The 26,856-nt window shown below is 45.2% G+C and overlaps 1 protein-coding gene and 1 non-coding gene across 2 annotated transcripts in view; one reads left to right on the top strand and one right to left on the bottom strand.

The window, feature by feature from the left end:
• Positions 1–26,856, bottom strand: part of LOC126092424 (uncharacterized) — a 759,756-nt gene that overhangs the window by 585,693 nt on the left and 147,207 nt on the right. The window lies entirely within an intron of this gene.
• Trnas-cga (transfer RNA serine (anticodon CGA)) lies at positions 15,711–15,785 on the top strand. The gene has a single exon. It is a non-coding gene; the product is annotated as a tRNA-Ser (tRNA).

Below are 26,856 nucleotides of genomic sequence, written 5' to 3'. Positions count from 1 at the left end.
CCATTTCTTTCCCTCCTACCGGGTGCATAGTTTATGTGTTGTTAAAATTTTTAGTTTAAAGTAATCTGGTGTGTTGCAGATTGGCACCAGTGTAGTCTTTTAGAGGTTGTTGTGAGCGGCCGTTAAAAGGGAGCGGCAAGCTTCTCAGCCCGAAAGCTCATAGTGTAAAAAAATAAAAATTGTTTTTTTCTGCCTCTGAGTAAATTGTAACTTGATATTAGAGGGTGCTTGCTGATTATAATTTTTAAGTCTTTTTTTTTCTTTTTTTTCAAAGAAAAGGTTTTTAGGAATAAAATTTCCAGTTGTTGAAAGAAATTTGTTTTCATGAGTTACCCACTGGCAACTACTTCCACGCTCACATAGTGTGATTAAATGTGTTAGTGTTCTTGATGAATCGCTAGTAAATAAAGTAAATTCTTTAGGTAAAGTTTTGAAAAGTAAAAATCTTGGTTCAATGCCCCAAAACATTACGACCATTAAATTAGTAGCGTGTTGGTTCAGCTGTGGAACTCATAACAGCAACGATTTTGCGAGGCATCGATTTAACAGTACTTGGCTTGTTTCCGGAAGCTGTGCCACCAGAGGCATTATCATATGCCACGTAATTCCGCAAATTATGGGCCGGTTGATTGTGAGAATGGAAGTGGCTCCCAATAGCGCCTCGATCTGTCCCAGTGGCTACACACCGGGCGAATCTAGCAGGCAGGACATCAACGCGAGTTGACTGTCATACTCCTCAAACCTCAGTAACACGACTATATCTCTGTGACGCGGACAGTTAACACGATGGAAGATATCACAGTCATCGGTCAAGACATAAACTTTGAGACGATGTTCACAATAAGGTTTACGCCACTCACAGCTATCGAGTGCCACAGATACAATGGAAGAAGTCTACGTGAATGCCTCCAATAATGTATATATACTATCGCTCCAGCAGTCAGCGTCCAAGGAGTGGCGCATTTCTCGAGTGTCTGTTCACCTGGATGACGGCGCTTCCAGACCCGACTAGTGAAGTTGCATAGTAATAAAAGTGATTCACTCCACAAAGCGACACCTTTCCATTGAGCCACTATCCAATCTCGATAGTCAAATGGTTCAAATGGCTCTGAGCACTATGGGACTCAACTTCTGTGGTCATAAGTCCCCTAGAACTTAGAACTACTTAAACCTAACTAACCTAAGGACAGCACACAACACCCAGCCATCACGAGGCAGAGAAAATCCCTGACCACGCCGGGAATCGAACCCGGGAACCCGGGCGTGGGAAGCGAGAACGTCTCGATAGTCCAGTGATCAGTATGTAGCGTGACCTACATGAGAACACTTAGGGATCGTCTGCAGCAACGGGACATTTCCAAGGTCCGAAACGGTTCTGACCACCTGACAATAGCCGGAATTACCAGCTTTTGCAGCGCGGGCCGCTACGAGACGTGCAAGAAGCGAGTTAGTGAGGTACTGGAACGTGCCGGCAGGAATGTGGAGGAATGCTGACACAAGTGCCGTGGCCAGCTGGGCAAGTTTCTCAGCTGAGTATCCATGGCGAGAACTGTCCGACAGAGGCGGCCTCACAGATTCTAAATTGGTTTCAAACCCGGGGCGTTTGGTGACCAGGGCAGTTCGGTAAACTCATCCTCGCGCTCTTCAAACCATGCAAGTATACAGCAAGCTGTGTGACATATTGCACTGTCCCGCTGGTAGATGCAGTCACGCTGAGGAAGAGTAAACAGCATGTTGGGGTGGACATGATCACCAGGTATTGAGGCATACTTGTGTTGAACGACCGATGTGGAGACACTTGAGGCGTGCGCGGCTTGCGGTCATGAAGTTTATTGCTCGTCATCTTGTTTTTGTGGTTCTGTCTCCTCATTTTTCTTTAATTCGATTTGCTTTCATCACTAGGTTGCTGGTTTACTTGCCCGTGGGTGGCAGCAGCAGCGCTTAGCGATAGGGGCACTGTCGTACCATCTCTGGTGCGACCGCTAGTATTTCCGGGTCGTCGTGTGTTTGGAGTCAGTCGGGGATGTGGCAGCAGTCGTGGGCGGAGCGCCAGTGAGGCGCGGACAACTAGTACTTGCCGAACGCTGGCCATACACATAAACTGTCCGACGGAAGGAGATTGGAGCACGAACGACCGTCGCTTGGTCGTTCGGTTGGTCGTATCATTGAGCGACGTGTATTTGGTCTTTTGACCGTTTCTGGGCCTCTTCACTTGGTCATCTTGCCGGACGTCGGTCGGTTCCTTATTGTACAGAGATGTGGCCAATGGGCAAGAGTTACCTCCGCATGGTTGGGTCCAAGCCAGTGTGCCCGGGTCGCCGTGTCTCCGAATTCCGAACGAACATGGAGTTGAGTCAGGCTGGGGCTATAGTCAGCTTCGGACAGCCAAGACTTGCCCAACCGTTGCCGACACACGTAGCTTGAGTGCGAACGACGTGGGCTGGTCGTTCGGTTGGTCGTCTCATCTTACGACGTGTATTTGGTCACCGACAGCTTGTAGAAACTCTCTGTGTGTCGAACTGATTCGTCCTTGTTGTGCCACAGTGATTGCTTTTACGATTGTTTTAGTTCTTGTGCAAGTGTGTTTACGTGGAACCGTGCGTAGTTTCTGTGATATCCACTGAGCAGATGAATGCTGTCTGCGTACTGGAGTAGGCAGTTGGTCGTTTGCGACAGAAGGAATGGATTAGGTTGTTGGTTGGTTCTTCAGCTGTCCTTAGGTCGTGTTTCCACCCGATTCTTTAGTGTTGTCTGACCTAAACTGTTGTTGGATATCCCTTCCCAGGCCGACCCTTGGAACACTTCTGAGCACCACTGTTTGTTGTTTCTGATTGTCATTTTATTTGGTCGCAGGTGCTGCGCCAGACCTTCAGCCGGGTATTAATATCGTCTGTTTTATGTTTAGTATATGGCCTTCAGCCGAACTTCATGACAACTATTTTAAGATTAGGCCTTCAGCCGTGTTTCATTTAAAATTCTTGTTGGTCTGTATTTAGGTCTTCAGCCGCGTTTGTTTCAGAACATGTGGCTGTAATATGTAAATCATTTTCTGTAAGGTTTCTCTTTAATTATCTGGAATTCTTCAAACGGCCTTCAGCCATGTTATGTAAATGTTTCTTTTAAGGTTGTGTTACGGCCGTTTGCTACTTGTTACGACTTCTGCACCACTTGTTAGCAGCAGACACAGTGACTGCGCCAAAGACTGAGACGGCGTGGAGTTTTACAATTATTTATTGAACTTTCGTTACAATTTCTCCCTCGTCGTTGCTGCCCAGCCCTGCGGATCCCTCCGCCTGGCTGCTGCTGTGTAGATTCTCCGATAATGCTCGCAACTGATGAAGTCAGGATGCCTGTGGTTGAGATGAACTCGTCACCGCTCGGCGCCCAGTACGGCAAGCCCACGGATCGGCGTCGCCGTGAGGTCAGCTGCCGACGCCTGCTGCACCAGCTGCTGGGAAGTCGTCAGTCGCGATGTCCGCGAGGTCCCGTCTTGGACGGACCACGCGCTGTGGGGCCAGGTTGCCGTGAAGTCAGGGCGGCGCCTGTGACCACGACCGCGCTGTAGTTAGTCAGCCATGGTGCCGACCGAACTCAGGCCGACCTCCAGAGCTGAAGTTGACATCTGGCGGCGAACGGATGACTCCTGCAGAGCTGGAACAACTTCCGGAATCGTCACCTACGAAGATTGAACATTCGGACATGGATCACGTCCGTCGTCAGATCTGAACTGCTTCCTAAAGGCTTCTGTCAGTTGCTGCCTGCGCTCCACTATTTATATCTGGCAGGAGGACGTTTTTTACCCTCGGTGGTAGATTTTTGTTATTACTCCTGCTGTATATTGCAGCTTAACTTAGCGTGCTGGCCTCACTTCCCCTTACTCAGCACTCTCCAGGCTTCGCTCGGCGCTCAGTCTGTGTGCGTCCTTGCGTCAGCTTGTTGGTAGACTGCTACTGTCAGCAAGGCTATCTGTGCCGCACTTACTTCGCAACGCCTCAGTCGCCGGCTGCCTCTGTTTTGCCATTCTCCACTGCGTGAAGCAACGCTTACTGCATGTGGCTGCAACAGTTGTCTTTAATTATTCTTGAGTACCTGTTTGAACCTTCAGCCGTCAAGATACTTCGAGTTTTCTTAAGATGTTTTTTCTGTTGTACTGTTACCTTTAAAGCCTCTCTTTTATTATGTAAAGAAAATTTTTATTGGGCTCTCAGCTGAAGAATTAACTTGAATTTTCCTTAATATGGCCTTCAGCCAGAGTTGGTAAATGCTTGGCTTTTAAAGAATTTCGTTAACTGATCTGAAACATTATTTTGGCTTATGTAATTTTAATTAAGTAAGGCCTTCAGCTGTTACTCTAATCCTGGTGTTTTAAAAGGAATCATTTAAACTTATTCTGGAGAAGTTACTTGGGCCCTCAGCTGTGAATTGATGTTTGTTGTTTTAAAGAGAAAACTGTGCATTGGTTTGAGGAATAAAGTTGTGTGTATTCTTGTATAACTAATAATAATTGACCTTGGCCCCTTTCCATAACCTGATCCGCTCAGTCCTGTGAAACCAGATTTCAACACTGTTTGTAAGTTCTCGGTTCATGAGGAAGGTCAGTTGCTCAACAGTTACACATCCATTCGCCAGTACACATCCCCGTAGCCGTCGTTCTTCCCTGTTATGTTTGGTGAGTGGTTCACCAGAGCTGCCATGGCGCTGAATTTCGGTAGTGCCATCTTACAATGTACTGTGTAGTTACATCACAGCAGCTCGTGAAAGGATTATAAATTAAGCTCTTTCGGAAATGCTTCGACCCTTGACCCAAAAGCGTCCAACAGACACGTGTTATCTACCCGCCACTGCTAGTGCTGCGACTTGCCATCCGTGTCTAGTTATGACGCAATCACGTCGAACATAGGCGGCCGTAAAGTTAATATGATCTGACTGCGTATATACTTCGTATGTGTCCCGCGCACTTCAAGAATGTCACATGAGTATTTCAGTGAATAAATTTTCCCATTATCCTACGAATGGACCAAAATCTACCAGCTATCCATTTCATAACCCAATAAATGCTTACTTCCAAGCAACCATATATGTTCATCGACTTGCACTGTATTTCAATGATATTGTAGGAACAAGAAACCCTGGTTTTACGTTTTATGACGTGCATAATGCTACATTTATGAACACAGGGAACAAGCTGCCAATCTTTGCATTATTTTGAAGTCTTATCAAGATGTAATTGGATATTTACTGTAAACAGTATGTCATTGAAGTTTTTTTTCCTTTATTGGATTTCGACCTCCCCCCCCCCCCCCTCCGAAGGGGGTGGGGGTGGCAGCAGCTTAGTAAACCGCTCTTCAGCCTACAGAATTTTTAAAACATAAGAAGATAAGAAACAATAAAAGCAGGCGATAAAACGGTGACTTAAATTGTAAAACGGCGGAAAATTGTGGAAAGTTAAAACATAAAACAAATGGTGGGTGATGATGATAAAATACACAGGATGCAGACAGGGAATATAGTGGACAGACAATTAAAAAATACGGCTACAGTCTGGTCTCTTTTCGCAAGAGATATTAATACCACACCCTGCGACAATATGAGGTCCGTTCGCAATACTTCGGAAAAGACGCACAACACTTAACAATCACTGAAACACTGCACTAAAACGTCGGCACGAAGATGACACACCACAGGCAAGGGCAGATTTGGGGGGGGGGGAGGGGCTGGACATATGAGGGGGAAGAAATGGGGGGTGGGGAAATCATTGTAGGTAACTATACCATCTTTATGTAGCCAGTTGCTAGCAGACCATGGGGAGAGACTAAGTTGCTAAACTAAATTTCCCTTACGTGATAACTTGTATCAAGTTACATGAAGCGCATTAAATGAATGTGTGAAATTAAACTAACTTAAAAACTTTCAATTAGACCGGTTATGTAGAACGTCATTTGATTTGTTGTGCACACAATCACAGTTGGAGGAAGATAGAGCAGCGTCTCGGATCTTGAGGTAGCAACCAAGTGGCGTGCACAGCGCCAGTGGCTGTATAGGTCCTTGTTTGGTAGGTTTATCGGCTGTTAGAGGAGCGACACAGCTCATGCAGCACCCTCACACGCAAAGCCCCGGGGTGAAGGTTGTCAGGAGCACAACTTTGTGCGTGCACGCACAATGGCTGACAGGCCCCCGTTGAGGTCTGAGAGGCATGCCGGGGAGACGTCCCACGGCCCAACAGACTTCAGGTTGCCTCCCCAAAATGCGCCTGCTGACTTATGGGCGTCACGAAAAACACTATACTCAGACTCCCTCACCAATGGGGTCGGGTCTAAAAGTTCAGCTCTCATTATTTTTCTCTAAACTGAGTCGCATTTGGGTGGCGTGTTGTTTCAAAAACCAACTTATTTGGTTTTTGACGGTACCAAACGGTTAATGGTGCTGAGTAATTGCTCTTCTAAACAGCTTCCCACACGAGCAAACAAGTTGCGTCTTTACCTGTGGTTACTGATACTTCAGGTACTTGAGCTGCACACGGCTCTCTTTAAGACGAACAGCTCGATGTAGTCACAGGGTCGACACGTGTGTGTCTGCTTTCGTGCCCCACAGCAATTTTCTGCAAATAATAACCGGTAGCTGTGATCCTGCTTTCAAATTATCTACGCATTTGCTAGAATTGCGAATTAATAAATTCCACAGAAAAATTAAATAAAAGATAAATGTTTAATACATTAAGAAGGGCTCTACTGTAACGTCTGTAATGGATTCAGATGACAGAGAATCAGGATGAATAACGAATATTCAAGAAAGAACATCTCAAAGAAACGAGAAGTGGTTCTTCATATTCAGTAGAAATACAGACAGGAAACCCTGTTACCAAACACGTGCAGTAATATTACATTGAGTGCCTTATGGGGACGGTAGCGAAATCCCCAAATTAATAGTCACCAACTGTACGTGAGAACTAAGTCCATTTCATAATCACTGTTCACGAAATATTCACGATCTGAAAACTCTGTAGAATTCAACATGGTGATTCACAATTAACACACGTGATGCATAGAACAGTAATGCATACTCTGTCTATACTTAGTTCTGTAAATGACGTGGAAATACTTAATCCTACTCTGGAATGCAGTAAGATCTCTCTAAATATTAAAACCCTTCGGAAGTTAAATTATGATAGCAACTGTTCACTTCGCAGAATCAAACATCTTCATAATCGAACACAGCTCATTATTGCTGGTAGGCCTGTCTCCTTCCAGAACTTGACATAAGTGTCCAGCATCGCTCCTTTGGGCTCTTCCTTTCTTAAAGTCCCAGTCTCCACTCGTGTAGTGTTCCGATACTGTCTGCTTTCCCTTAGGATGAAGGATGTCTCCCAAAAATACATCTCTCCTAAACTCGACAAATATTATTTGACTGATCTTGAGCAATTCATTGCAGTGAAATTTTTATTTATTATATAGCGTATGGCTAATACAGGCATATCACGAAATTAAATTACATATACATATGTACATATTGACACATAAGAAACTTAGGTTTCTCTTTACAACTGAATATCCAGGCCTTCAATCCAGCGCACTGCATCTGGAGTTGCTAGCAGGAAGTCCTCTTTGGCGCCGTGATAGGCTCGAATTCTGCATTCACTGACAATGTGGTGAACAGTCTGGTTCGGAACCTCGCAGTCACAGGCTGGATTAGGCTGTTTCTTCCACTTGAAGATAGCATCCCTGCATCGGCCACGGCCGGTACGGAACCTGTTGAGAGTAGTCCAGATCTTGCGAGGTAGGTCGAATGCACTTGGAAGACCTGGACTACTCTAACCAGAATCCGTACCGGCCGTGGCCGATGCAGGGATGCTCTCTTTCAGTGGAAGAGAAACATTAGACCAACTATCAGACTCTTTCAGCTGCAATGAACTAAAATATTATAACAAAAATAAAAGGAATGTTATAAACATTGGTTTCATTCAGATAAATTACAATAAATACACTCCTGGAAATGGAAAAAAGAACACATTGACACCGGTGTGTCAGACCCACCATACTTGCTCCGGACACTGCGAGAGGGCTGTACAAGCAATGATCACACGCACGGCACAGCGGACACACCAGGAGCCGCGGTGTTGGCCGTCGAATGGCGCTAGCTGCGCAGCATTTGTGCACCGCCGCCGTCAGTGTCAGCCAGTTTGCCGTGGCATACGGAGCTCCATCGCAGTCTTTAACACTGGTAGCATGCCGCGACAGCGTGGACGTGAACCGTATGTGCAGTTGACGGACTTTGAGCGAGGGCGTATAGTGGGCATGCGGGAGGCCGGGTGGACGTACCGCCGAATTGCTCAACACGTGGGGCGTGAGGTCTCCACAGTACATCGATGTTGTCGCCAGTGGTCGGCGGAAGATGCACGTGCCCGTCGACCTGGGACCGGACCGAAGTGACGCACGGATGCACGCCAAGACCGTAGGATCCTACGCAGTGCCGTAGGGGACCGCACCGCCACTTCCCAGCAAATTAGGGACACTGTTGCTCCTGGGGTATCGGCGAGGACCATTCGCAACCGTCTCCATGAAGCTGGGCTACGGTCCCGCACACCGTTAGGCCGTCTTCCGCTCACGCCCCAACATCGTGCAGCCCGCCTCCAGTGGTGTCGCGACAGGCGTGAATGGAGGGACGAATGGAGACGTGTCGTCTTCAGCGATGAGAGTCGCTTCTGCCTTGGTGCCAATGATGGTCGTATGCGTGTTTGGCGCCGTGCAGGTGAGCGCCACAATCAGGACTGCATACGACCGAGGCACACAGGGCCAACACCCGGCATCATGGTGTGGGGAGCGATCTCCTACACTGGCCGTACACCACTGGTGATCGTCGAGGGGACACTGAATAGTGCACGGTACATCCAAACCGTCATCGAACCCATCGTTCTACCATTCCTAGACCGGCAAGGGAACTTGCTGTTCCAACAGGACAATGCACGTCCGCATGTATCCCGTGCCACCCAACGTGCTCTAGAAGGTGTAAGTCAACTACCCTGGCCAGCAAGATCTCCGGATCTGTCCCCCATTGAGCATGTTTGGGACTGGATGAAGCGTCGTCTCACGCGGTCTGCACGTCCAGCACGAACGCTGGTCCAACTGAGGCGCCAGGTGGAAATGGCATGGCAAGCCGTTCCACAGGACTACATCCAGCATCTCTACGATCGTCTCCATGGGAGAATAGCAGCCTGCATTGCTGCGAAAGGTGGATATACACTATAGTAGTGCCGACATTGTGCATGCTCTGTTGCCTGTGTCTATGTGCCTGTGGTTCTGTCAGTGTGATCATGTGATGTATCTGACCCCAGGAATGTGTCAATAAAGTTTCCCCTTCCTGGGACAATGAATTCACGGTGTTCTTATTTCAATTTCCAGGAGTGTATAATTGCTGGTTCGGAAATAAAAATGCCAGTATTCTTGCGCAAGTGCACTGACGTCAAATAACGACAGATTATCTACAGATATTGTCTAAGCAAATATTTAGGCCTGCTTGTCAGTGGTGTCTTTTGGTACTCTTTTACAAAGGTGGTGTCACCTAACACTTGTAGTTGACAACTTTTAAATTAGCCCAGCTTTTTTAATAATGCTTGAAATTAACAATTAAATATAGTTACCAGGAAAATAATTAATTGTTTATTAAATAATTACACAACTATGACACAATATGAGGTATTTATGCTGTGATCAATTGCTGTGTAAATATGGACGATATGATATTCTGACAAACATTTGTGTAATGAAAAAGATTTAAGAGACTCATAGTCAATACCTAAAATAGACACAGATGAATGGCTTTCAAGGATGATAGCTATAGTTCAACGCTATCATCTGAGATCTCGCTTGTTGAAATCGCATGAACTGATTAAAAGTTGTTATTTTAGAGATTCGTTGTATAAACGTTTATTCATTGTGAAATATTAACTTTTGTGATTTTAAAGATATTGAAATATTGTTGTGTCACCGTATGAGCCTCATTTATCTGAGATCTCCAATGTATGGAGATTTTCTTTAGTACTTGATGTGAATTATTATAGACTCTCTTAGAGCTGTAAGAAGCCACCTTTAAGTTTTTGTCAAAGCCCGCCATTGCTGGGGGCACAGGTGTCCCTCTTAACCGATCGACACGTAGTCCAAGGTCCTGTAGCGGGATTTTCTAGTTTCTGCTGACGCTGCTTATCTCTGCACTCGACTTTCCGGAAACGGTCAACTGGTTTGTAGAGCCCGGCGGACTCTGCACCTGCTAGTGTTCACCTGGACAACAAATTCATCTCACCTCATACCAGAACTGTGCAAGCCATTAGCTCGCCCAAATATGCATAACATTACACACCTCCACTGAATGTGGCGCATTAGCTGACTAACTTAGCACATTTTGTCTCACCATATTTGACATACTTATGTAACATAATGAATTCATACATAAAATAATAAATAGGATACTGTAGTTGCATGTTTGAACAATAAAGTAAGTACCATTGTGGTGGTGTACAAAACAGAAAGTACCTCCAAAATAGATATATACATTTAAATAAATTCTAGAGTCAGCTCTTTCTTTTCAAAAATGTTTAGTGTATTTGCTCTCATTTGAAGGCACCTTTTGCTCTGACCACAACATCGTAGCACTTCACTTTCCCACACACAGCACAAGATCAGTGTTCTGGCGCCGAAACTTAGACGGTTCACAGCCCAGCCACACCTGGCGAAATTCATGATGCCCTTGGGCACGTACTGCGCTGAAGTTTGCATCAATCCGCATTCACCGCCAGTGCTGAAGGACGATAGCTGTTGAAATACGACTGTTGTTTAGCTACAGTAATCATACAACTTCTCTAAACCCCATAGATCAGGCACTGAACACCCTCCCCAGTGGAATCGACGCATTCACAAACAGGATAGAAAGAAAAGGAAACTGAGTTATAGCGTAGGCAAAACACGTGATTATGCTATATGTTTGTTCATTTCCACACTAGAAAACATGTCTGTTGTGCTATGAAATTTGTTTAACACCATTACTCAACTAATATTTCATCATTTCTCTAGAATTTTATCGCGTCTGGTTAGAAACTTTAGAACTAATACTACCTTGTGCACAAATCACCCATTTACCTTTCCTTTCAACTCATCAGATAACTGCATTCCAAATTTATCAGTATTGCATAAAAAAACTATCCCTAGAATTATTCTCGAAAACATATTACGAAATTATCCCCTGACTTTTACATCCAGATCTATTCAGGGCCCTTCCAAAATCACACACATCATAGAATTAACCCATGTTAACTACACTTTTATTCCCACAGGCAAAATTTTAGTGAGCTTTGATGACCTCCAGGCACCAAATTTCATACGAACAGTAATCACAAATAAACTACGGGTATCACATGAGAAATCCATCCAAAATACATCAAGAAATACATTTAAATAACCCTTTGAAATTTCACTCCATCTCTTACGTACAGTACCGGCTGCTGTCCTCCACACACCAAGATATGTGCTGCAAATATATACTCTCTTCTTGCACTGAATTACTCTTCCATACCTTATCACTTACATTTTAAAGGTACCAAATCACGCCTTACACAAACAAAAATATCCCCCAAAATTCTTAAAACTACACATAAAAACACTTATTTACACATATTTATGCACATGCCTTTTTTCTTTTTCAAGGTGCAGCTCTGCCACAGTTGCCTCTTGTAACTCTCATCTTGCCAATGGGAGTACCTTTTAAATATCACCTTTTTGCTTTGTTTGAACTGCTCAAAGTCAACCCCTCTTTCCTCTTTCACCAACGGACTCTTTCGTTTACATGCGAAATTCGTGACCGCCATGGAACAGCATTTGTAGATTCGAGGAACACACACTTTCTTTCTGCAGCAGCATGGGCTAATTTATTTAGAAGCCACACATTTTTAACTTCACCGCTCTCCAGACACTTTACCCTCTGCCGATCAGTGACAATATCCATTCCTTTTTCTTCCATATTTAGGGTATATACTATAATTTCAGAACAGCCCTCAATCTCATTATCCAATCCTAGAGTCTCCTCATCTGTCTTCAACTCGTCTGTAAGATTTAAATCAGTCTCAAAACCCGTTGTTTCAGCATCCTCGTAAGCATCGAATATACTAATCCCTATCTCTGAAGTAACGATATCGGTACCTATAGCATTTTCACAGTTAACCACACAACTTACAACGTCGTCACCATTACACAAACGTCATCCATTTCCGGTGAATCACTACAAACTATATCAAAATTAACACCATTAACATCTGCCGATAATTTTAAGACACATTACTTGAAACATCCATTACATCCGTCGATACGTTATAGAAATCACCACCGGTAACGTCGTCAACCTCCTCCGACACACCATTAAAATATATGAAGATGGTATCTGTTCTTTCACGTCCGAAAGAACAGATATCATCGTCGTATAGCTAAGGCTGACCGGCCAATGATCTTTCTCAGTGCGGATGCACTCGCATTGAACTCTTGCGGGAATCGGTAGATTGACTGCCGCGAGTAATGAATGTAGTGGGCAGGGGATCAACAAATGTGTGTAGACAGCGAGATGGGAATGTGGGTCTCACGGGGAGAGTTCCAGAGTTTTCCTATCCACTGTATCCTCGGTGGCACAGACGGATGGAGCGTCTGCCTTGTAAGAAGGCGATCCCGAGTTCGAGTCCCGGTCGGAGCACACTTTTTCAACTATTCCCGTTGAAATTTATCAACGTCTGTAAGCAGCTAAAAGTCTGGATTTCATTGTAATTTCACCACTGAAATAGCTGTTACTGTATCGTACCATATCAGAATTCACAGTACACTCGAATTTCGTCAAATGCGGAACTACATTTGCCTCTAACATTTTCTCTCCTTTCAGATTTCGCTGACATTTTGCATTCCTATCCAGTGCACAGCACATCACTTTTACATTCATCCTTCCACATCCAAATGTAATTCATGCTTTCATCAAGAGCCATTGGTTCACTGCCATCAACAGAAAGAAATGCACAAATTCCTTCCTCCGAGATATCTACATCAGTAGCTTCAACCTTCACAACTTTAGCACCTAAAACATCATCTTTACCTCCCTTTAACACTAAATCACCCACATCGACCGATACATAATAAAATTCAGTGGCAGGTGATGAGACCTATTCCAACTTCTGAAATGTCTTCATGTACTTCAACAGGTACACCACAAATTTCATCTCCAGCTGACGAGACTACAGCGTCACCACCTGCACAGGTAGCTTCATCTACTTCCTCCGATAAAAAATTATCTACATTACTTTCAACTACATGTGAAGGTAGTATCTGTTCCCGAAAGAACAGATACCATTGATGACAGTGCAGCTTCGCTAGAATGAAATGATGATTAAATCGACATCCTAGCTGCAAACAGGTGTTGATGTACATCGTTGGGGACATGTTGAAAATGTGTACCCGGACCGGGAATCGAACACGGGATCTCCTGCTTGCAGGCAGACGCTCTATCCACCTGAGCCACCGAGGGCAAAGAGGATAATGCGCCTGCAGGGACTTATCCCTTACACGATCCCCGTGAGACCCACATTCCCAACATGCCTACACCACTACATTCGTGGTGCGCCTAATAGATGTTTTCCCATCACATTCATTACTCGTGGCAGAATAATCTACCAAATCCCGTACGAGTTGGGGCATAGCGTGTGCGTTCGCACATCTTTCGGTAACAGATACTACCTTTATAGTTTGAATATGGCTGCCCGGCCATTGACCTTCTTGTGCGATCCTGAGTTTGAGTTTTAACATGTCCCCAATGATGTATATCAACGCCTGATTGAAGGTAAGGTGTCGATTTAACTGTCATTTCATTTTACTTTCACCTACATTATTCGAAACTTCCTGGCAGATTAAAACTGTGTGCCCGACCGAGACTCGAACTCGGGACCTTTGCCTTTCGCGGGCAAGTGCTCTACCGACTGAGCTACCGAATCACGACTCACGCCCGGTACTCACAGCTTTACTTCTGCCAGTAGCTCGTCTCCTACCTTCCAAACTTTACAGAAGCTCTCCTGCGAACCTTGCAGAACTAGCACTCCTGAAAGAAAGGATATTGCGGAGACATGGCTTAGCCACAGCCTGGGGGATGTTTCCAGAATGAGATTTTCACTCTGCAGCGGAGTGTGCGCTGATTCGAAACTTCCTGGCAGATTAAAACTGTGTGCCCGACCGAGACTCGAACTCGGGACCTTTGCCTTTCGCGGGCAAGTGCTCTACCGACTGAGCTACCGAAGCACGACTCACGCCCGGTACTCACAGCTTTACTTCTGCCAGTACCTCGTCTCCTACCTTCCAAACTTTACAGAAGCTCTCCTGCGAACCTTGCAGAACTAGCACTCCTGAAAGAAAGGATATTGCGGAGACATGGCTTAGCCACAGCCTGGGGGATGTTTCCAGAATGAGATTTTCACTCTGCAGCGGAGTGTGCGCTGATTCGAAACTTCCTGGCAGATTAAAACTGTGTACCCGACCGAGACTCGAACTCGGGACCTTTGCCTTTCGCGGGCAAGTGCTCTACCAACTGAGCTACCGAAGCACGACTCACGCCCGGTACTCACAGCTTTACTTCTGCCAGTAGCTCGTCTCCTACCTTCCAAACTTTACAGAAGCTCTCCTGCGAACCTTGCAGAACTAGCACTCCTGAAAGAAAGGATATTGCGGAGACATGGCTTAGCCACAGCCTGGGGGATGTTTCCAGAATGAGATTTTCACTCTGCAGCGGAGTGTGCGCTGATTCGAAACTTCCTGGCAGATTAAAACTGTGTGCCCGACCGAGACTCGAACTCGGGACCTTTGCCTTTCGCGGGCAAGTGCTCTGCCGACTGAGCTACCGAAGCACGACTCACGCCCGGTACTCACAGCTTTACTTCTGCCAGTACCTCGTCTCCTACCTTCCAAACTTTACAGAAGCTCTCCTGCGAACCTTGCAGAACTAGCACTCCTGAAAGAAAGGATATTGCGGAGACATGGCTTAGCCACAGCCTGGGGGATGTTTCCAGAATGAGATTTTCACTCTGCAGCGGAGTGTGCGCTGATTCGAAACTTCCTGGCAGATTAAAACTGTGTACCCGACCGAGACTCGAACTCGGGACCTTTGCCTTTCGCGGGCAAGTGCTCTACCAACTGAGCTACCGAAGCACGACTCACGGCCGGTACTCACAGCTTTACTTCTGCCAGTACCTCGTCTCCTACCTTCCAAACTTTACAGAAGCTCTCCTGCGAACCTCGCAGAACTAGCACTCCTGAAAGAAAGGATATTGCGGAGACATGGCTTAGCCACAGCCTGGGGGATGTTTCCAGAATGAGATTTTCACTCTGCAGCGGAGTGTGCGCTGATTCGAAACTTCCTGGCAGATTAAAACTGTGTGCCCGACCGAGACTCGAACTCGGGACCTTTGCCTTTCGCGGGCAAGTGCTTTACCAACTGAGCTACCGAAGCACGACTCACGGCCGGTACTCACAGCTTTACTTCTGCCAGTACCTCGTCTCTTACCTTCCAATCTTTACAGAAGCTCTCCTGCGAACCTTGCAGAACTAGCACTCCTGAAAGAAAGGTTCGCAGGAGAGCTTCTGTAAAGTTTGGAAGGTAGGAGACGAGGTACTGGCAGAAGTGAAGCTGTGAGTACCGGGCGTGAGTCGTGCTTCGGTAGCTCAGTTGGTAGAGCACTTGCCCGCGAAAGGCAAAGGTCCCGAGTTCGAATCTCGGTCGGGCACACAGTTTTAATCTGCCAGGAAGTTTCGAATCAGCGCACACTCCGCTGCAGAGTGAAAATCTCATTCTGACCTACATTATTGTTACTACGAGCGAGTGCCTAATTTGAATGCGTGACACATCCCACCTCCACCAAATCCAGATCCGCTGTAGTCTCTCTTCAGATCACAAAATCTTTCTACAAACATACATTCATTGAATTATTCACTTCCCGTTCACAAAATAAGTTTTTCACTCCCAATTCCTCATTATCAAAGTTTACAACCTTTCTAGCGCCATCTTTACGGTTGCGCCGCGTAAAATTATTTCTTACTTATTTTAATTTCCATCTCCAACATTCATGGCTTCTTTGCCAAATTTTTGACACCAACAGAATTATTAAAGTAACACGTCCATTTCAAATACGGTTTGTTTCGCCATCTTCGTACCTGAGATGCGACGATCTCTACTTTCCCTCCATGGCATTGGTTGCATTTCAGTAGGCTTCTACCCCTCAAATCTTCGTTCTCGATTCTGATTTTAGTTACGAAAGTTCCCGTATCCATTTATTCTGTGGAAATTATTATTACGGTGATAACTATTTTGGTGATTATTATGTTCTGGTACCCATTTCCCTGCCTACTGTTCTCATTGTGTGATTGAATTTCACCACCTGTTGAAGTTCCTCTATAAAACATAAAAACTTGTCAATGGAATTGGCCGGACTGTAGATAAGGTCCCATTGTAGAAATTCCGGTAGTCGTCTCTTGAGCATCGTAATCTCCGTCAATATTCCCAGCGGACGATTTATGTGTCAACTTAGCTACATCACGCAAACAACACTCCCGCATCGACCCACTTCCGTGTTTGAAACTTGGTCCGTTTAGGAATTCATTCAGAAGTCGCGTTGGTTTCCCTTCAATCCAGAATTTGTTCAGGAAAAAAAACCTCTCAAATTCTTCGTAGATAGTGAACAAAGCATTAGTTAAATTTGCCCATTGTTCTGTATTGCCCTCGAGAAGTCTTGTAACTAATTTAATTTTTGCGTCTTTCGACATTCCTCCCACAAAACTTTCTCTACACGCAGTCAAAAAATCAATTGGATGGTAAATCCCATCATTTGTAAAACGCTTTGTCGTTCGTGAATTTCCCATGGATCATCTATCATAGTAGTAGAAGTTTGATACGCTATTACAGCATTTAATTCTGCACATACCTCTTCAATGTGCTGTTCCCGCTCTAAATTAATCTCAGCTTCCAGCGGCTGTCTATTTTTCACCACCCCTTTTTCACACTCTACCACTCCACCAGACCAATTGCTAATAGATAAGTGATCTCTTCCTTAAGTGCATTTTGCCTGAGAACACAATTCTCAACAACGCCACCCAGTCGTAATGTATCTTTTCCAACATATCTCCGAAATCTTTTTCTGTTGTGTTGACTCTCTGGTACAGGGCTGCACTGAAGCTGAATGCCCACTGGATCAAATGGAACTCGATGACGATAGAGTACAGTGTCGCCGTATCGCTGCACTCGCCTAGTGAATGCACCACCGTCTCGCCACGTGAATACACCGGCCAAAAGTGTCCCTCGCTGCCGGCGTAAACACCAACCCACCTCGACCACTCAGTCAGTCGTGTACTTCGTTTCACAAGATTGCTCGTCGACGACTTTACTTTGGTATTGATTTTCCTCTTCGGTCTCAATTCTGACTGTGGCTCGTACTGGGCCAGTTGATATCGTTGTGCCGAAAGTTCGTTGCACTTTTGAATAGACTGTTATTGAATTTCTCTTCTTGTGCTGGGTCCGCCGTTCGGTCAGCTCCTTTGCTCGACTCCGGCTTGGATTTGAGTCCCGTATTCATTTACTTACTCAGCTTAGACAGTTTTCTGAGTGAGCTAATCTTTACCGTGGCATGGACCTCCCTCGTAATATTCGGGAGTGTTAGCTGGAGGCGAGGTAGCGCCGCGTACGGCGAACTTGCGCTGCTGAGGAGACAGAGCACTGCAATGGCGTTTTTCTAATTTTCAAGTAAGTAGCGAAGAACTTATAAAAGTGACCTTGAAAAGCAGCCCCACTCCCACACTCATCCTCCACCTATCAGGATTTGAAAAAAAATGGAAATGAGCGTTTGGCGTCATTGGCCGGGAGGCCCCTCGCGGGGCAGGTCCGGCCGCCACGGCGCAGGTCTTATTACATTCGGCGCCACATTGGGCGACCTGCACGCCGGATGGGGATGAAATGATGATGAACACAACACAACACCCAGTCCCTGAGCGGAGAAAATCTCCGACCCAGCCGGGAATCGAACCCGGGCCCGGAGGACGGCAATCCGTCACGCTGATCACTCAGCTACTGGGGCGGACTATCAGGATTTCTAACTTGTTGTTCACGGTACACCCTCCTAATATTATAAAGAAAACCTGCGACTGCACGAATTATTTCGCACCCTCGACCTGTTTTGGTTGTATTGACTGGCCGCAATACGCCACCGGCTTAACCGAGAACTTACGAACAGTGAAATCGGCATTTGTGTAAGTTTCACCCAACTACTTTGTGAATTCTAACAGAATGAAATTGACAATTACCTACATCGTTGTATTGTGGCTATATGACCATGAAACTACTGTGCTTGTAATGGTTGAGGTTGGATCAAATTGTCACTATAGTTTAGCGTAACGTTTACGAAAGTCGTTTCCTGTTCATTATCCTCATGGGTACGTTTAAATAAGTTATGTTAACGAAGTGCCCGACTATGCTGGTAGCGTAATAGCTCAATCAATAAAGCCTGAAAACGGTCGAATGTCGGTAGAAGTACATGTAGCTGGAAATGATTGTAGAGTGGTAATAGGGAGTACCAGAAAAACATACTGCAAGTCGTGTCTGGTGAGGGATGATTGTGGGGTGGAGGTGCTTCTGAATGTCAGTTTTCTGCGTTGGTGACCCCCCGCAAAAATGCATCACAGTATAACTTCTTACAAAAAGTTCCCGTACCTTTTTTTTCGTAGGACAAATAGTTTGCATGTAGCGAACGAGACAATGAGAAAATCTCACCCGTGGTTTATGAAGGCCGGATATTACACTGCGGGTTGCATAAAATGTCCTCAGTACGAGCAGCTGCCACTGTGTATAAACAGGCCAAGTGAGGAGGAGATGAGGGGTGATACTATCAGTGATTCTGAATAAAAAACATTTTGAAATATGTCTTGTTATTAACAGTTCCTGATGAAATTAAAAAGAATCGGGACCAGGACAGATGCATGTAACAGTAATTGAAACAATGAGAGTTAATGTTTTGTTCACTGTCTACATTTTTTTTTCAAAAAAGATGTTAGGAAACTCAGCCGTGAACTGCAGTTCAAGCTGTTGTAGAGAGCTGCTGTGTACCTGATTTTATCTGATTTGCACGGTCCTTCATTTGAGCAGACTTATGTAAAATACAAGTCAGTATTTTCTCTGTGTCCACTCAGCTCTTGTAGTCTTCTACCTCTGGTGACACCCACAAACAGTAATCTAATGGAGGAAGATCAGGTGACCTCGATGGCCATGAAATGACTCCACGGTGACCGAGCCAACGCCCAGGATACGTTTCAGTGAGGTGCTGTTACTGACCTTTCGGAATGGCCAGTAAAGACAACACTAAGCAACGTAACGTCAGTGTGGTTGTACGGTATTAGCGTGTGAGCACTGGTGAATGGGACATGCGAATGGTGCCTACGTTTTTCGTACAGCTGTATGTTAGGTACAATTATGGAAAGAGCATACGTTCATTTGAATATTTTTGTTCAGAATCACCAACGTTATCAATCCTCAGAGCTTGTACCTTTGCTCCCGACTCATCCTGACTACATTAATAGCTATGAGTACTTGTTCCTCTTCTCTACTGTGTATTACGTCTCTTTTACTGAACAATGGTCGTACCCCTTTATGTATGCATTTTAGTGTTCCATGTTTACTACACTATTTTGCTTCAAGTGGTCGTTTTTGTAATATACCCGAATATTCATCGTTCCTCCTAGGACATTTATATCTCTACTGAGTGTTAGAAACCGATAGTGACGAACTTCGGGGGGTTGCGTATTTTGTCTTGAGGAACAAACTGAGTGTGGGAATTCGTGTCCGGAAACGTCATCCAACGATGCTTCGGAGCGTCAAACTCACAGGAGCTGGCGTCTGCCACTGGGCCACTCCTTCGGCTTCAAACGTGACTTTTTACACCGGCGGAGCATATTTAGAGCGCCTCGCAACATTGTTTGTTATTTAGGGATCGTGACTGAATGCCACTTTCGCCAGTGGAGGTGGAGCTAGTTTCTGGCTGGAGGCCTTCTCCCCAATGAATGTGGTGCTATGTTGCCTTGGTGGATGGCCGTCTCACATGTGTTTCGATTCACAATTTTTCTTATCCCGTGTATCGAAAACATTGGAGATTTTAGAAGGTTCTAAAAGAAAACTAAAGTGGATGGGAGACCGTAAGAGAAACCGTCATGCACCGACTCTATAGAGCATCTTATTCATAGGAGACGAGGCCAGTCTGCGAAGCATCTAGCTCAATATTCTCTTCTGGCGATTACGCCTGTCAGTCAAAATCAAGTAATAGCGAACAACATTGCAAAACGTTTCACCTTCACCCTGTCGGCGTACAAAGTCACGTTTGCTGCCGAACGGATGGTGAGACACGGGGTCCTATTTTCAATTTCTGTTTCAAGACAGCCTCTACAACACTACATATGAAGATAGTAACTGTTCTCGAAAGAGCAATACAACAGATCACCGTGGAACTTCTCTAGAATAAATGATAATTAATTGAAACCCTCAGCTGCCGACAAGTGCTGTTGACATACCTCGATAGGGACAGCTGAAAATGTGTGCGCCGACCGGGACTCGAACCCGGGATCTCCTGCTTACATGGCAGACGCTATATCCATCTCTCTCTTTTTTTTTTTTTTAGTTGATCTCATTTTGTTCGTTATAGTTTGTTCTATTTGATCGGGGCGGACGTCCTATGACGTCCGTTTAAGTTCTTCGTTGATCCATTCACTATGTTTTTTTTTTTTATTGCAGAGGGCATCTAACCCTCTGACCGAGCACACTGAGTTACCACGCCGGCTAAGTGAGCCACCGAGGACACTGATGAATAGCGCGACTGCAGAAACTTATCCCTTGCACGCTTCCCGTGAGACCCACATTCCCAAATGTCCACAATCTACATACGTAATGTTCCTAATAGATACCCCATAGAGGTATGTTAGCAACCAACACCTGTCGACAGCTGAGGGTTTCAATTAATTATTATTTATTCTAGAGAAGCAGCACGGTCATCAATGGTGTCTGTTCTTTCGAGGACAGTTACTATCTTCATATATAGTTAAATGGGTACCCGGCCATTAACCTTCGTCGGTGCCAATGGGCACAGGTTGCCCGAACTCTTACGGGAATCGCCACCTTAGTGGGCGCGCGTAATGAGTGGATGGGCAAAGTATCTATTGGGAACATTACGTATACAGATTGAGGACAGTTGAGAATATGGGTCTCACGGAAACGTGCAAGGGATAAGTCCCTGCAGTCGCGCTATTGATCTGTGTCCTCGGTGGCTCAGATGAATAGAGCGTCTGCCATGTAAGCAGGAGATCCCGGGTTCGAGTCACGGTCGGGCACACATTTTCAGATGTCCCCATCGAGGTATGTCAACAACACGTGTCGGCAGCTGAGGGTTTCAATTGATTTTCATCTACTCTACAACACTCTCGCATTTTCTTTGGTGTTTCGGCAGATACTTGCAAATTAGTTTTTGCAGTGTATAGATGGTGTCAGCACAAACAAATCCTGCTCATTACATCTTCCATGCGGCGCCAAGCGTCAATGGATAGCACTACTTTGTTTCCGCTGTCTACAAAGTGATTTTTAAAGCGGAATTTTACGAGCACATTCGATAAAGCATTCTCAAATAAACCTGTTTGATATACTGTTTTTACAAGCGGGACTGAAACATGAATAATAAAAAAGTAGTCCAACAGTGAAAGCACTGCCCTCGCCCGCACTCACTGCTATCGACATCATGCAGAAAACCTGGTCTACAAGTACACATCGACAAAACAATTACCACATTAAATTGGTTTGGGATAGCTCAATCAAAACTGAACTTAATATCCGCTTTAAAAATAATTTTGCTCATAATACGAAAGAAATCGAAACTCTCTGTCGGCACTGTGGGAAGAACGACCAGTCAAAGGGGTGTGTGTGGGGGGGGGGGGGGGGGGAATAATACCCGTACTTTCGTCACCCTTGATTTTGGATTGAGAGCGCATAGAAACTTGAAACAGACGTTACACATTTTTGAAAACGTTTACAAAACTTCTATTCGGAGGCAAGCTCCACCCAATTATGAAACGAAAAAGGTTAATCGCTTACTACATTTTCACTGTTCTTGTAGTAATAATGCCGCATCATGCAAGACGTTTTCATTCATTACTTCTTTACTACTAACTATACAGGGTGAGTCACCTAACGTTACCGCTGGATATATTTCGTAAACCACATCAAATACTGACGAACCGATTCCATAGACCGAACGTGAGGAGAGGGGCTAGTGTAATTGTTTAATACAAACCATACAAAAATGCACGGAAGTAAGTTTTTTTAACACAAACCTACGGTTTCTTTAATGGAACCACGTTATTTTTGTTAGCACATCTGAACATATAAACAAATACGTAATCAGTGCCGTTTGTTGCATTGTAAAATATGTTGTGTCTAGACAAGACAGTCTAGACACAAGGCGAGGAAGCCGAAAGGGCATGCGTCAACTCACGCCGGCTTGCGTTAAGTCCGAAACAGGATACGTAATGAATGCTATAAAGAAAAGTACGTAGCTGCTGGAATACTTAAATTAAATTCATCATTTGTATACAGCATTCTTGATGATACAAGTGAGACTCTCTCTAGAAATGGTTAATGGCGCCTTGCTAGGTCGTAGCCATGGACTTAGCTGAAGGCTATTCTAACTATCTCTCGGCAAATGAGAGAAAGGCTTCGTCAGTGTAGTCGCTAGCAAAGTCGTCGTACAACTGGGGCGAGTCCTAGTACGTCTCTCTAGACCTGCCGTGTGGTGGCGCTCGGTCTGCAATTACTGACAGCGGCGACACGCGGGTCCGACATGTACTAATGGACCGCGGCCGATTTAAAGCTACCACCTAGCAAGTGTGGTGTCTGGCGGTGACACCACAAAATGTTAATTACATTCGGAGATATTGTAACCTAAAGTTGGCGCTTGAAACATTGTCCTCACTTCATTGCAGGGGCCCAAACAGCTGCAACATACATCGCGTTTCTACAGAATGATCTGCCAAAGTTGCTCGAAAATGTCCCATTGTTAATTGCAGCATGATGGTGCACCTGCACATTCCGCAATTAACACTAGGCTGACCCTTGACAGGATGTTCGACGGGCGTTTCGTAGGACATGGAGGACGCATAAATTGGCCAGTCGTTCTCCTGATCTTACACCTCTGGACTTCTTTCTGTGGGGTACGTTAAAGGAGAACATGTACCGTGATGTGCCTACAACCCCAGAGGATATGAAACAACGTATTGTGGCACCCTGCGGCGACATTACACCAGATGTACTGCGGCGTGTACGACATTCATTACGCCAGAGATTGCATTTGTGTGCAGCAAATGATGGCCACCACATTGAACATCTATTGGCCTGACATGTCGGGACACACACTATTCCACTCCGTAATTGAAAACGGTAAGCACGTGTGTACGTATACCTCACCGCTCACGGTAATGTACATATCCGTCAGTGAAAAAGACCAATAAAAAGGTGTTAGCATGTGGACGTAATGTGCTGTTCCAGTCTCTTCTGTACCTAAGGTCCCTTTGGATCCCTATGTAATTCGGTGCTCTCCGATACACACGATCGAACAGCGGAGGAGTGGTACTCAAGCGTCAATTTTAGGTTACAATATCTCCGAATGTAATTAACATTTTACAATGCAACAAATGGCACAGATTACGTATTTGTTTATATGTTCAGATCTGCTAACAAAACTAATGGGGTTCCATTTAAAAAAACATAGGTTTGTGTTAAAAAACATACTTCCGTGCATTTTTTATGGTTTGTAGTAACCAATTACACTAGCCCCTCTGCTCACGTTCGGTCTGTGGAATCGATTCGTCAGTAATTGATGTGGTTTACGAAATATATCCAGCGGTAATGTTAGGTGACTCACCCTGCATATGCAACAAAAAAAATGGTTCAAATGGCTCTGAGCACTATGGGACTTAACATCTGAGGTCATCAGTCCCCTAGAACTTAGAACTACTTAAACCTAACTAACCTAAGGACATCACACACATCCATGCCCGAGGCAGGATTCGAACCTGCGACCGTAGCAGTCGCGCGGTTCCGGACTGAGGCGCCTAGAACCGCTCGGCCACCATGGCCGTCCTATATGCAACACATTTCATAGACAGTAGATACATATATCAGTCGAGTTTAATATTACGTCATAGTACGACATATAGTTCTGGAGAAACGTCGTCGTAAACATTGTGTTGCGTGGAAACAAGACTCGAGTTAGAAATTGGCAAATATAAAACTGGCATTTGTGTTCAAATACGTGTAGAATAAAACTTCCTGGCAGATAAAATTGTGTGCTGGACTGATATGTCTCCGAAACGTGAAAAATACATTCTGGGCGTCTGAAATATATATAAAGTATATGTGAAATACCTGTACATTGAAGCACCAAAGAAATTGGTATAGGCATGCGTATTTAAGTACATAGATATGTAGACAGGGAGAATAGGGTGCTGCGATCAGAAAAGCCTATATAAGACAACAAGTGTATGACGCAGTTGTTAGATTGGTTACTGCTGTAACAATGGCGGATTATCAAGATTTAAGTGAGTTTTAACGTGGTGCTATACTCGGTGCACGAGCGACGGGACACCGGATTTCCGAGGTACCAATGAAGAGGGGATTTTTCCGTACGACCATTTAACGAGTGTACCGTGAATATAAGGAATCCAGTAAAACATCAAATCTCCGACATCGCTGCTCGCAGTAAGAGATTCTGCAAGAATGGGGCCAGCGACGACTGAAGAAAATCGTTGAACGTGACAGAAGTGCAACCCTTCCCAAAATTTCTGCAGATTTCAATGCTGGGCCATCAACAAGTGTCAGCTTGCGAAACATTCAACGAAACATCACCAGTAAGTGTTTCGGAGCCGAAGGCTCGCTCGTGTGCCATTGATGACTGCACGACACAAAGCTTTGCGCCTCGCCTGGGCCCGTCAGCACCGACACTGGACCGTTGATGACTGGAAACATGTTCCCTAGTCGGATGAGTCCGTTTGAAATTGTTTCTAGCAGATGGATTTATACGGTTATGGAGACAACCATGTAAATCCATGGACCCTGCATGACAATAGGGGACTGTTCAAGCTATCGGAGGCTCTCCAATAGTGCGAGGCGTGTGCAGTTGGATCCCTTGTATGTCTAGATACGACTGTGAAAGGTGATTCGTACGTAAGCATCCTGTCTGATCACCAGCTTCCATTCATGTCCATTGTGCATTCCGATGAACTTGGGCAATTCCAGGAGGACAATGCGACACTCCACACGTCCACAATTGCTGCAGAGTTGCTGCAGGAACTCTCTTCTGAGTTTAAACACTTCCGCTGTCCACCAACCTCCCCAGACAGGAACATTATTGAGCATATATCGATGCCTAGCAACGTGCTGTCCAGGAGAGATCTCCACCCTCTCATACTCTTATGGATTTATAGAGAGCCCCGCAGGATTTATGGCGTCAGTTCCCTCCAGCAGTACTTCAGACATTAGTCGAGTCCATGCCAAGTCGTGTTGCGATACTTCTGCGTGCTCGCTGGAGCCCTATACGACATTAGGCTAGTGTAATAGTTTCTTTGGTTCTTCAGTGTATATTTAACGTGGGTGTACATGAGCAAAGCCATGGAAAAAATGTTCATCATAAGACTCTGCAACGATTTCAGTCAAATTTGGTACACATATTAGCTACGATGTACTAAAAAATATTGTGGTGGATAAGGAACACGAGGCTCCTGTTGCCACAGGGATGGGTAATGTGAAGAGATAAATGAGGAGGAGGATTGACAGGCGGAGCAGGGATACCTAGGGTGGGGGTGAGGAAGATGAGAACAGACGGAGGGGAAGAGGAAAATGGACAGAGAAAGCATGGAGGCGAGGTGTACAGTGAGGGGAACAGGAGAATGAGAGAATGAAGGAGGAGGTGCAAATGGACAAAGACAGGGAAGAGGAAGAGATGAACAGAGAGTGGGGAGACAAGGAGGAGAGCATAGAAAGGATGGTTGAGACGGACAGACAGAGGATGGAGGAGGGTATGCATAGCGAGAGGGAGGGGAAGTAGATGTACAGGAGAGGGTGGTAGAAGCGATGGGTAGAGAGATTGAGGGGGGCGGGAGAGCAGGAAGCTGAGTGAGAGGGGAAAGAGCAGACACACAGAGGGAAGGAGGAGGTGGGTAGAGAGAGGGGAAGAACTAATAGAAGATTCGTAGATTGGAACAGACGTGCCTTCTTCATTGCCTATGAGTTGCAAGGGGAACAATTATTAAGAAGTTAAATATTCATGAAACGGAAATATTTTGTAGCCAATGAGCATCTGGTGGCAGAGCCGCTTCTAAATTTCCGAACACGATCTATGCTTACAGCCGAATTCTAGCGTTTGGTAATATCGCAGTGACAAGGGATGTTATTATTGGTCTGTCACTGATCCTAAAGTCTCCAGACGTGTGGGTGGGCAATGCTATCCATGTGCGTGACATTCTGTCACATCTGCACATTTGATCGTACGATTTTCGAAATGAAATCGCATTCTTCTTAGGGGGACAGAAATTAGAATAATAAGAAGAAACTAATGTCCTATACGCTATGGACGTTCAGCCGTCAGTGTAGAATGATACACAGAACACTGCTAGGTCTCAGCACACTTGATTCCGTTCCGGAAAAGTGGCTGGCAAAGAAACTTACGGAAAGCTTGTTTGAGCGACCCAGTGCGCCACAGAGATGAAGCCGGACTTGCCGGAGACT

The sequence above is a fragment of the Schistocerca cancellata genome, chromosome 7 (genome assembly GCF_023864275.1).
Source record: "Schistocerca cancellata isolate TAMUIC-IGC-003103 chromosome 7, iqSchCanc2.1, whole genome shotgun sequence".
Taxonomy (NCBI): domain Eukaryota; kingdom Metazoa; phylum Arthropoda; class Insecta; order Orthoptera; family Acrididae; genus Schistocerca; species Schistocerca cancellata.
This window is presented reverse-complemented; position numbering and strand designations above follow the sequence as displayed.